General features: G+C 41.2%; 1 long non-coding RNA gene across 2 annotated transcripts; it reads left to right on the plus strand.

The window, feature by feature from the left end:
• The first annotated feature begins 8875 nt into the window (after positions 1 to 8875).
• On the plus strand, positions 8876 to 11566 carry LOC113094178 (uncharacterized). Of its 2 annotated transcripts, none has more exons than XR_003288000.1 (3): positions 8876 to 8896; positions 11349 to 11426; positions 11527 to 11566. It is a non-coding gene; the product is annotated as an uncharacterized LOC113094178 (long non-coding RNA). The 2 variants fall into 2 exon arrangements; XR_003287999.1 differs by lacking the exon at positions 8876 to 8896 and adding an exon at positions 11056 to 11068.
• Positions 11567 to 11850: the final 284 nt, after the last annotated feature.

Here is an 11850-nt window from a genome sequence, read left to right on the forward strand (position 1 = left end):
ACCTCCTACCTTACGGTTTCCAAACCATCATCTGAAAGCTGATAATACAGAATCGCAAAACATGTTATAAATTGCACAACAGTATTAAGAAAACAAAACCACAAATGCAAACCCATTCATAATGATGTCTGACTCACCCGCAACATCTATGTGTGAAGCTGCAGCAAGCAAATCAGCATCCGATGGCTCCTTGTGGATGCTGAGCTGGAAGCAACCGCTGTTAATTTTAGAATAAGTATTAATAATTACAATATGTAAAAGCAACAAAAATACAATAATAAGCAAACAAGATGTAAGTTGTGTGCCTGGAGGTGCTGTTTTGGGAAGGTTTGGTCCCAACTTCTCAGAATCTCTTCTCTTAATGTATTTTTGCAGAACCTCCATCTTTGTGCCAGGACGGACGTCCGTCTTCTGCCTCATCCACCTGATGAAGCTGAATCGAAAAAAAAATTATCAACTCAAGCCCATACACTACACATCCCTAAAGCCAGCAGCTTCTTTTAGATTAACATCTTACCCCTTTTCTGTCCTTATCCTTGGCGTCATACAGATCCTTAAATGTCAGGGTGGCAAAATTTCCAAACCCGACGAGGAGCTTGTCCTCCTGGCCCGTTGTCCCGGACCCCTCTCGAACTTGCCGCTCTCTTGTATGGCTGCCATGACATCCGGAAACAGGCCTGAATACTGCAGCAACGCATCTTGTTGCCCATTACTGCAGCTGTGGACAAGCCTCCACGCTCCCGCTCCTGCCGATGAGAGGCCAGCACCATGGCTGCATATCCAACATCATTAGATAGCAGCCATTTAAAGGTTTTCCCACAGTACTGGCCAAACTGCAGGGCATTCTCGCTTAGCACCAGCTGCAAATTTCTGGTGTCCCCTCCAGCAGCAGCCACACGAGCCATGGCGTCCTCCGTGACCTTGGCAGCAGGCCATGACCGCCCAGGGGTGGGGTTTTTCCTATAAGCAGCGGCCAGGGCCGATGGCTTGAGGGTAAGCTCACCAGAGGCCTCTCTGCGAAAGCTGGCGTTGAAATCCATGTTCTATAAGGAACAGAGAGAAACATAAGGCACAACACTGTTAAAACACACAAACACACTATAGTTTGATCTAGCTATTCAATACATCAAACACTGCACTGATAAGACAAAGAAATAAAAAGTGTGTAATCTACAGTAGAATCAACTCTTTTCAACTCCATAAAGTTCAGAAGGACAAAGGGTCAAACAGACACCTGAGCGGGTGTGAACCCCATGACCTTTCATGTTTGTCCCCCACACCCACACAGGGTGCACATGGCACTTCAGGGGGTCACTTTAACACCTTGCTGTTACCTGCACTCTTGCAACAAGTGACAAAGGACACTGACATACAGTAAACTTTACCTTGAACTTCATCATTAATTTCATACATTACATGTTATTAAGCACAAAGAGAAAGACTGAATGTAAGTATTCATGATTTTACTCTAGTAAGCTGAACTGAGGTATCTGAAGTGAAACCAGTTTCGTGCCACTGTTTTAATACAGTGTTTTATACCTTAAACAAGGTATAAAACATAGCCCTGGGCCAGTAGCACCGAGGGCCAGAGTAGCGGAGGGTTTCCACAGTGGAGCTTGAAGCACCGCTGCACGTCACTAAAACACGCCCTTTACACGCCTCTCAGAACAACGTCATGCAACCTCATTATTTCACCATCAAAGAGAAGTTATCAGAAAACTAAGAAATAAGTCACTGGAACATGCGCGATCAGAAAACGAACATGATAAAAGCGGCCGTTTGTTTGCATGCTTTGTTATATATTCAAATTCAAAAACAAAGATTTTTTAACTATAGAATACGTGATACATTGATCATATTGATTTAATTTATCAAGACTCAAAATGAATAACACATAAATACACTTTCTATTTTATTTATTTATTTTTAACGCTTATGAAAATAGCCTGCTTATTCAGTCTAGTCTGTTTCTGTTTATTTGTAGTCACAGTAGCCTATAGGTCACATTATAAGAATGAATGATAATATCTTTATTTTTTTTATAAAGGCTCCCGAACAAAAACATTATTGTATTTTGTTGATACGCAACGTGGAGCTAAACTCTTGAAACCAGACGACCGATAAAATGTTAACTTACTTAATAAATACACAGTTGTTATAGAGAATAAGAAGCTGATGTCTGAATTCTCCAAGTGGTTGCATTTAACTTACCATGGTAAGCGTGCATAGTCTTTTACATCGCTTATAAATATTTCTGCCTTGTTTAGTGATAATAATCCACATTGGATCAAGTTATTTCAAACACTTGCTGCTGACTAAGAGTGAGTTTTGAGCTCAACTGATTTTTAAAAGTCTTTAATACCCGTCATAAATAGCTGTTATCTTTCTGAAATGATCCTCTCCAGACACGGAGAAACTCCGCCTTTGATCGTAACCCCTCCTCTAGCCCCAGCTGGCCCGCTTTGGCCCAAGGATTTCTGAGTATGGGTCACCATACTTGGCTGAATGTCACGTCACTTTTTTTCACTTTTATTTATTACAATTTCCAACTTTGTTTTAAAGAGTATGGTAACCTCTCCCTAAAACCCTATTTTTGTTTTATTTGTGCCAAGATTGACTATTAATCGAGCAATATTGACTCCATTTTGAGTCGAAATATTTAGTGAAAGAGTCCCATCCGCTCGAGTGGCGCGCGCGCGCTTTGGGGGAGGGGGAGCTGTCAATCAACCCTGACCTGACAGAGCGAGGTCATGATGGATGATCGAGCGACCGCGAGGATGAAGAGGCTGAGGCAGCATCATGATGCATGTTTTCGGAGATACGAGCAGGCACAGCAAGAAAAAACAGGTGAGACATATTTCAACATTTTACTGCAAGTATTTGAGCTGTTTCTGGAGTCTGGCCTAGCCGTAAGGAGCAACCGTTAAAATGATCGAATTAAACTCTTTAATCTTATTTCTTATTTGCCAACCATTTTGAGGATCAATTAATATTCAAGTCATTTCTTAAGCATAAATGCCTATAGTAACTACTCTGTTTTTAGGGGTTGAAGTTTTATGCAGTTTTGATATCATAAACAGATTATTCTTTGAATCATTTATTCAGGTGTTTGCACTTTTTGGCACACAGACATTTGAAAATTGATCTTAGAAAAGTTAACTGGATATTTTTAGATAATTCCTGTTACCATACAGACTAAACAATTAATAATTTCATTAAGATTTTAGTTCTAATCTTATTACCCTTACGAAAATTAACCATGGTTTTACTACAAATAAAACCAAAAAACCATGGTTACTGTAGTTAAACCATGGTAACCACAAATTAACCATGGTTTTGCTATATTAACCATAGTTTAACCATGGTATTTGTAGTAAATCTGGTTTTACAAATGGCAGTCAATACGCCAAAAAACCATGGGTTACTACAGTTTTACTATAATAAATCCATGGTTATTTTTCGTAAGGGTAGAGCTGCCAGAAAATATTATCCTCATCATCTGAAAGTAATAACTTAGTCAGTAAATTGCTAGAAAACTCGACCTGTTCGTTTTCTCAGATGAACAAAACATTTAATCATTGAAAAGGAAAAAAAAGTGCTTGAACAGCTCTTGTCAAGTTACTGAATTTGACTTTCCTTGTGTGTTTTGATCAGATCAGTGTAATGTCAGGTTAACTCTGAGTGAAGCTGGTTTGAAACACAGTATGTGTCAGTCTAATTTACTTTATCTGATAGGTGTAGGTCTACTTCAAGCTAAACAGATTTTTCTTAGCATTTTACTGACCTTTTAGGCTAATTTGTTAAATTAGCCAAAATATCCTGGATTAAATACATTCACTCAAGTTACAATATCTTTATGGATACTAGTAATTTGTAATGCATTTTCAGTTTCATCAACTATGTACAATTAATAAATTCAAGTATACCATTGCAATTTTTATTAATTGATGACTTTATTAGTGGTGATCTTGCTTAATGATAATTGTTTGTTTCACAAATAATAAAAGCAAAGAACAATAATGAGTCCAACGACATGAGGGTGAGTAATTATTTACAGAATTTTCATTTTTGGGTGAACTTACAATGCACTCCATTGCACCAACAACTCAATTATAAACACAAAGTAGGATTGCATGACGTTGCACACATGTATGCAATGAAATCGATGTTAAATTGACATGCAAATAGTATAGTCTAAGTTATAGACAAAGAAAATGTTATTCCTGCTGTGCTCTAATTTGTAGTCTAAATTTTAGATTTATTAGTACAAGTAATAAAGGGTCCCCAGCATAATTTACTTTTCCTATTACCTAAAATTGTCCTTACCACTTTTTGTTATTAATTGCATATGTGTAAAACCAACTGTATCCCATGTGCAAGAAAAATTAGAAAAATATGGATGTCAGTGACAGTTTATTACATAGTGGTTGTACTTACAGGCATCAGAGAGTGATCCAGTTAAACCGAGAAAGAGAGAGAAACGTAGTACAGGCCGAACAGAGAGAGGAGATGACCAGGTAAGCGTTTCAACTGGGATTTCATTGAGCTGTAACGGTGTCTAATAGAGCCACAATATGGATGTCAATGACAGTTTATTACATAGTGCTTGTACTTACAGGCGTCAGAGAGTGATCCAGTTAAACCGAGAAAGAGAGAGAAACGTAGTACAGGCCGAACAGAGAGAGGAGATGGAGATGACCAGGTAAGCGTTTCAACTGGGATTTCATTGAGCTGTAACGGTGTCTAATAGAGCCACAATATGGATGTCAATGACAGTTTATTACATAGTGCTTGTACTTACAGGCATCAGAGAGTGATCCAGTTAAACTGAGAAAGAGAGAGAAACATAGTACAGGCCGAACAGAGAGAGGAGATGGAGATGACCAGGTAAGCGTTTCAACTGGGATTTCATTGAGCTGTAACGGTGTCTAATAGAGCCACAATATGGATGTCAATGACAGTTTATTACATAGTGGTTGTACTTACAGGCATCAGAGAGTGATCCAGTTAAACCGAGAAAGAGAGAGAAACGTAGTACAGGCCGAACGGAGAGAGGAGATGACCAGGTAAGCGTTTCAACTGGGATTTCATTGAGCTGTAACGGTGTCTAATAGAGCCACAATATGGATGTCAATGACAGTTTATTACATAGTGCTTGTACTTACAGGCATCAGAGAGTGATCCAGTTAAACCGAGAAAGAGAGAGAAACGTAGTACAGGCCGAACAGAGAGAGGAGATGACCAGGTAAGCGTTTCAACTGGGATTTCATTGAGCTGTAACGGTGTCTAATAGAGCCACAATATGGATGTCAATGACAGTTTATTACATAGTGGTTGTACTTACAGGCATCAGAGAGTGATCCAGTTAAACCGAGAAAGAGAGAGAAACGTAGTACAGGCCGAACAGAGAGAGGAGATGACCAGGTAAGCGTTTCAACTGGGATTTCATTGAGCTGTAACGGTGTCTAATAGAGCCACTATATGGATGTCAATGACAGTTTATTACATAGTGCTTGTACTTACAGGCATCAGAGAGTGATCCAGTTAAACCGAGAAAGAGAGAGAAACGTAGTACAGGCCGAACAGACAGAGGAGATGGAGATGACCAGGTAAGCGTTTCAACTGGGATTTCATTGAGCTGTAACGGTGTCTAATAGAGCCACAATATGGATGTCAATGACAGTTTATTACATAGTGCTTGTACTTACAGGCGTCATAGAGTGATCCAGTTAAACCGAGAAAGAGAGAGAAACGTAGTACAGGCCGAACAGACAGAGGAGATGGAGATGACCAGGTAAGCGTTTCAACTGGGATTTCATTGAGCTGTAACGGTGTCTAATAGAGCCACAATATGGATGTCAATGACAGTTTATTACATAGTGCTTGTACTCACAGGCATCAGAGAGTGATCCAGTTAAACCGAGAAAGAGAGAGAAACGTAGTACAGGCCGAACAGAGAGAGGAGATGGAGATGACCAGGTAAGCGTTTCAACTGGGATTTCATTGAGCTGTAACGGTGTCTAATAGAGCCACAATATGGATGTCAATGACAGTTTATTACATAGTGCTTGTAATTACAGGCATCAGAGAGTGATCCAGTTAAACCGAGAAAGAGAGAGAAACGTAGTACAGGCCGAACAGAGAGAGGAGATGACGAGGTAAGCGTTTCAACTGGGATTTCATTGAGCTGTAACGGTGTCTAATAGAGCCACAATATGGATGTCAATGACAGTTTATTACATAGTGCTTGTACTTACAGGCATCAGAGAGTGATCCAGTTAAACCGAGAAAGAGAGAGAAACGTAGTATAGGCCGAACAGAGAGAGGAGATGACCAGGTAAGCGTTTCAACTGGGATTTCATTGAGCTGTAACGGTGTCTAATAGAGCCACAATATGGATGTCAATGACAGTTTATTACATAGTGCTTGTACTTACAGGCATCAGAGAGTGATCCAGTTAAACCGAGAAAAGGAGAGAAACGTAGTACAGGCCGAACAGAGAGAGGAGATGGAGATGACGAGGCAAGCGTTTCAACTGGGATTTCATTGAGCTGTAACGGTGTCTAATAGAGCCACAATATGGATGTCAATGACAGTTTATTACATAGTGCTTGTACTTACAGGCATCAGAGAGTGATCCAGTTAAACCGAGAAAGAGAGAGAAACGTAGTACAGGCCGAACAGAGAGAGGAGATGGAGATGACCAGGTCAGCGTTTCAACTGGGATTTCATAGAGCTGTAACGGTGTCTAATAGAGCCACAATATGGATGTCAATGACAGTTTATTACATAGTGCTTGTACTTACAGGCATCAGAGAGTGATCCAGTTAAACCGAGAAAGAGAGAGAAACGTAGTACAGGCCGAACAGAGAGAGGAGATGGAGATGACCACGTAAGCGTTTCAACTGGGATTTCATTGAGCTGTAACGGTGTCTAATAGAGCCACAATATGGATGTCAATGACAGTTTATTACATAGTGCTTGTACTCACAGGCATCAGAGAGTGATCCAGTTAAACCGAGAAAGAGAGAGAAACGTAGTACAGGCCGAACAGAGAGAGGAGATGGAGATGACCACGTAAGCGTTTCAACTGGGATTTCATTGAGCTGTAACGGTGTCTAATAGAGCCACAATATGGATGTCAATGACAGTTTATTACATAGTGCTTGTACTTACAGGCATCAGAGAGTGATCCAGTTAAACCGAGAAAAGGAGAGAAACGTAGTACAGGCCGAACAGAGAGAGGAGATGGAGATGACGAGGTAAGCGTTTCAACTGGATTTCATTGAGCTGTAACGGTGTCTAATAGAGCCACTATATGGATGTCAATGACAGTTTATTACATAGTGCTTGTACTTACAGGCATCAGAGAGTGATCCAGTTAAACCGAGAAAGAGAGAGAAACGTAGTACAGGCCGAACAGAGAGAGGAGATGACCAGGTCAGCGTTTCAACTGGGATTTCATTGAGCTGTAACGGTGTCTAATAGAGCCACAATATGGATGTCAATGACAGTTTATTACATAGTGCTTGTACTTACAGGCGTCAGAGAGTGATCCAGTTAATCCGAGAAAGAGAGAGAAACGTAGTACAGGCCGAACGGAGAGAGGAGATGGAGATGACCAGGTCAGCGTTTCAACTGGGATTTCATTGAGCTGTAACGGTGTCTAATAGAGCCACAATATGGATGTCAATGACAGTTTATTACATAGTGGTTGTACTTACAGGCATCAGAGAGTGATCCAGTTAAACCGAGAAAGAGAGAGAAACGTAGTACAGGCCGAACAGAGAGAGGAGATGACGAGTTAAGCGTTTCAACTGGGATTTCATTGAGCTGTAACGGTGTCTAATAGAGCCACAATATGGATGTCAATGACAGTTTATTACATAGTGCTTGTACTTACAGGCGTCAGAGAGTGATCCAGTTAAACCGAGAAAGAGAGAGAAACGTAGTACAGGCCGAACGGACAAAGGAGATGACGAGGTAAGCGTTTCAACTGGGATTTCATTGAGCTGTAACGTTGTCTAATAGAGCCACAATATGGATGTCAATGACAGTTTATTACATAGTGCTTGTACTTACAGGCGTCAGAGAGTGATCCAGTTAAACCGAGAAAGAGAGAGAAACGTAGTACAGGCCGAACAGAGAGAGGAGATGACCAGGTAAGCGTTTCAACTGGGATTTCATTGAGCTGTAACGTTGTCTAATAGAGCCACAATATGGATGTCAATGACAGTTTATTACATAGTGCTTGTACTTACAGGCATCAGAGAGTGATCCAGTTAAACCGAGAAAGAGAGAGAAACGTAGTACAGGCCGAACAGAGAGAGGAGATGACGAGGTAAGCGTTTCAACTGGGATTTCATTGAGCTGTAACGTTGTCTAATAGAGCCACAATATGGATGTCAATGACAGTTTATTACATAGTGCTTGTACTTACAGGCATCAGAGAGTGATCCAGTTAAACCGAGAAAGAGAGAGAAACGTAGTACAGGCCGAACAGAGAGAGGAGATGGAGATGACCAGGTCAGCGTTTCAACTTAGATTTCATTGAGCTGTAACGGTGTCTAATAGAGCCACAATATGGATGTCAATGACAGTTTATTACATAGTGCTTGTACTTACAGGCATCAGAGAGTGATCCAGTTAAACCGAGAAAGAGAGAGAAACGTAGTACAGGCCGAACGGAGAGAGGAGATGGAGATGACCAGGTAAGCGTTTCAACTGGGATTTCATTGAGCTGTAACGGTGTCTAATAGAGCCACAATATGGATGTCAATGACAGTTTATTACATAGTGGTTGTACTTACAGGCATCAGAGAGTGATCCAGTTAAACCGAGAAAGAGAGAGAAACGTAGTACAGGCCGAACGGAGAGAGGAGATGGAGATGACCAGGTAAGCGTTTCAACTGGGATTTCATTGAGCTGTAACGGTGTCTAATAGAGCCACAATATGGATGTCAATGACAGTTTATTACATAGTGCTTGTACTTACAGGCGTCAGAGAGTGATCCAGTTAAACCGAGAAAGAGAGAGAAACGTAGTACAGGCCGAACAGAGAGAGGAGATGACCAGGTAAGCGTTTCAACTGGGATTTCATTGAGCTGTAACGGTGTCTAATAGAGCCACAATATGGATGTCAATGACAGTTTATTACATAGTGCTTGTACTTACAGGCGTCAGAGAGTGATCCAGTTAAACCGAGAAAGAGAGAGAAACGTAGTACAGGCCGAACAGAGAGAGGAGATGGAGATGACCAGGTAAGCGTTTCAACTGGGATTTCATTGAGCTGTAACGGTGTCTAATAGAGCCACAATATGGATGTCAATGACAGTTTATTACATAGTGCTTGTACTTACAGGCATCAGAGAGTGATCCAGTTAAACCGAGAAAGAGAGAGAAACGTAGTACAGGCCGAACAGAGAGAGGAGATGACGAGGTAAGCGTTTCAACTGGGATTTCATTGAGCTGTAACGGTGTCTAATAGAGCCACAATATGGATGTCAATGACAGTTTATTACATAGTGCTTGTACTTACAGGCATCAGAGAGTGATCCAGTTAAACCGAGAAAGAGAGAGAAACGTAGTACAGGCCGAACAGAGAGAGGAGATGGAGATGACGAGGTAAGCGTTTCAACTGGGATTTCATTGAGCTCTAACGGTGTCTAATAGAGCCACAATATGGATGTCAATGACAGTTTATTACATAGTGCTTGTACTTACAGGCATCAGAGAGTGATCCAGTTAAACCGAGAAAGAGAGAGAAACGTAGTACAGGCCGAACAGAGAGAGGAGATGACGAGGTAAGCGTTTCAACTGGGATTTCATTGAGCTGTAACGTTGTCTAATAGAGCCACAATATGGATGTCAATGACAGTTTATTACATAGTGCTTGTACTTACAGGCATCAGAGAGTGATCCAGTTAAACCGAGAAAGAGAGAGAAACGTAGTACAGGCCGAACAGAGAGAGGAGATGGAGATGACCAGGTAAGCGTTTCAACTGGGATTTCATTGAGCTGTAACGGTGTCTAATAGAGCCACAATATGGATGTCAATGACAGTTTATTACATAGTGCTTGTACTTACAGGCATCAGAGAGTGATCCAGTTAAACCGAGAAAGAGAGAGAAACGTAGTACAGGCCGAACAGAGAGAGGAGATGACCAGGTAAGCGTTTCAACTGGGATTTCATTGAGCTGTAACGTTGTCTAATAGAGCCACAATATGGATGTCAATGACAGTTTATTACATAGTGGTTGTACTTACAGGCATCAGAGAGTGATCCAGTTAAACCGAGAAAGAGAGAGAAACGTAGTACAGGCCGAACAGAGAGAGGAGATGGAGATGACCAGGTAAGCGTTTCAACTGGGATTTCATTGAGCTGTAACGGTGTCTAATAGAGCCACAATATGGATGTCAATGACAGTTTATTACATAGTGCTTGTACTTACAGGCGTCAGAGAGTGATCCAGTTAAACCGAGAAAGAGAGAGAAACGTAGTACAGGCCGAACAGAGAGAGGAGATGACCAGGTAAGCGTTTCAACTGGGATTTCATTGAGCTGTAACGGTGTCTAATAGAGCCACAATATGGATGTCAATGACAGTTTATTACATAGTGCTTGTACTTACAGGCATCAGAGAGTGATCCAGTTAAACTGAGAAAGAGAGAGAAACGTAGTACAGGCCGAACGGACAGAGGAGATGACGAGGTAAGCGTTTCAACTGGGATTTCATTGAGCTGTAACGTTGTCTAATAGAGCCACAATATGGATGTCAATGACAGTTTATTACATAGTGCTTGTACTTACAGGCATCAGAGAGTGATCCAGTTAAACTGAGAAAGAGAGAGAAACGTAGTACAGGCCGAACGGACAGAGGAGATGACGAGGTAAGCGTTTCAACTGGGATTTCATTGAGCTGTAACGTTGTCTAATAGAGCCACAATATGGATGTCAATGACAGTTTATTACATAGTGCTTGTACTTACAGGCATCAGAGAGTGATCCAGTTAAACCGAGAAAGAGAGAGAAACGTAGTACAGGCAGAACAGAGAGAGGAGATGACCAGGTAAGCGTTTCAACTGGGATTTCATTGAGCTGTAACGTTGTCTAATAGAGCCACAATATGGATGTCAATGACAGTTTATTACATAGTGCTTGTACTTACAGGCATCAGAGAGTGATCCAGTTAAACCGAGAAAGAGAGAGAAACGTAGTACAGGCCGAACAGAGAGAGGAGATGACCAGGTAAGCGTTTCAACTGGGATTTCATTGAGCTGTAACGTTGTCTAATAGAGCCACAATATGGATGTCAATGACAGTTTATTACATAGTGCTTGTACTTACAGGCATCAGAGAGTGATTCAGTTAAACCGAGAAAGAGAGAGAAACGTAGTACAGGCCGAACAGAAAGAGGAGATGACGAGGTAAGCGTTCAACTGGGATTTCATTGAGCTCTAACGGTGTCTAATAGAGCCACAATATGGATGTCAATGACAGTTTATTACATAGTGCTTGTACTTACAGGCATCAGAGAGTGATCCAGTTAAACCGAGAAAGAGAGAGAAACGTAGTACAGGCCGACAGAGAGAGGAGATGGAGATGACCAGGTAAGCGTTTCAACTGGGATTTCATTGAGCTGTAACGGTGTCTAATAGAGCCACAATATGGATGTCAATGACAGTTTATTACATAGTGCTTGTACTTACAGGCATCAGAGAGTGATCCAGTTAACCGAGAAGAGAGAGAATCGTAGTACAGGCCGAACAGAGAGAGGAGATGACGAGGTAAGCGTTTCAACTGGATTTCATTGAGCTGTAACGTTGTCTAATAGAGCCCAATAGGGATGTC

This window comes from Carassius auratus, unplaced genomic scaffold, assembly GCF_003368295.1.
Source record: "Carassius auratus strain Wakin unplaced genomic scaffold, ASM336829v1 scaf_tig00215269, whole genome shotgun sequence".
Taxonomy (NCBI): domain Eukaryota; kingdom Metazoa; phylum Chordata; class Actinopteri; order Cypriniformes; family Cyprinidae; genus Carassius; species Carassius auratus.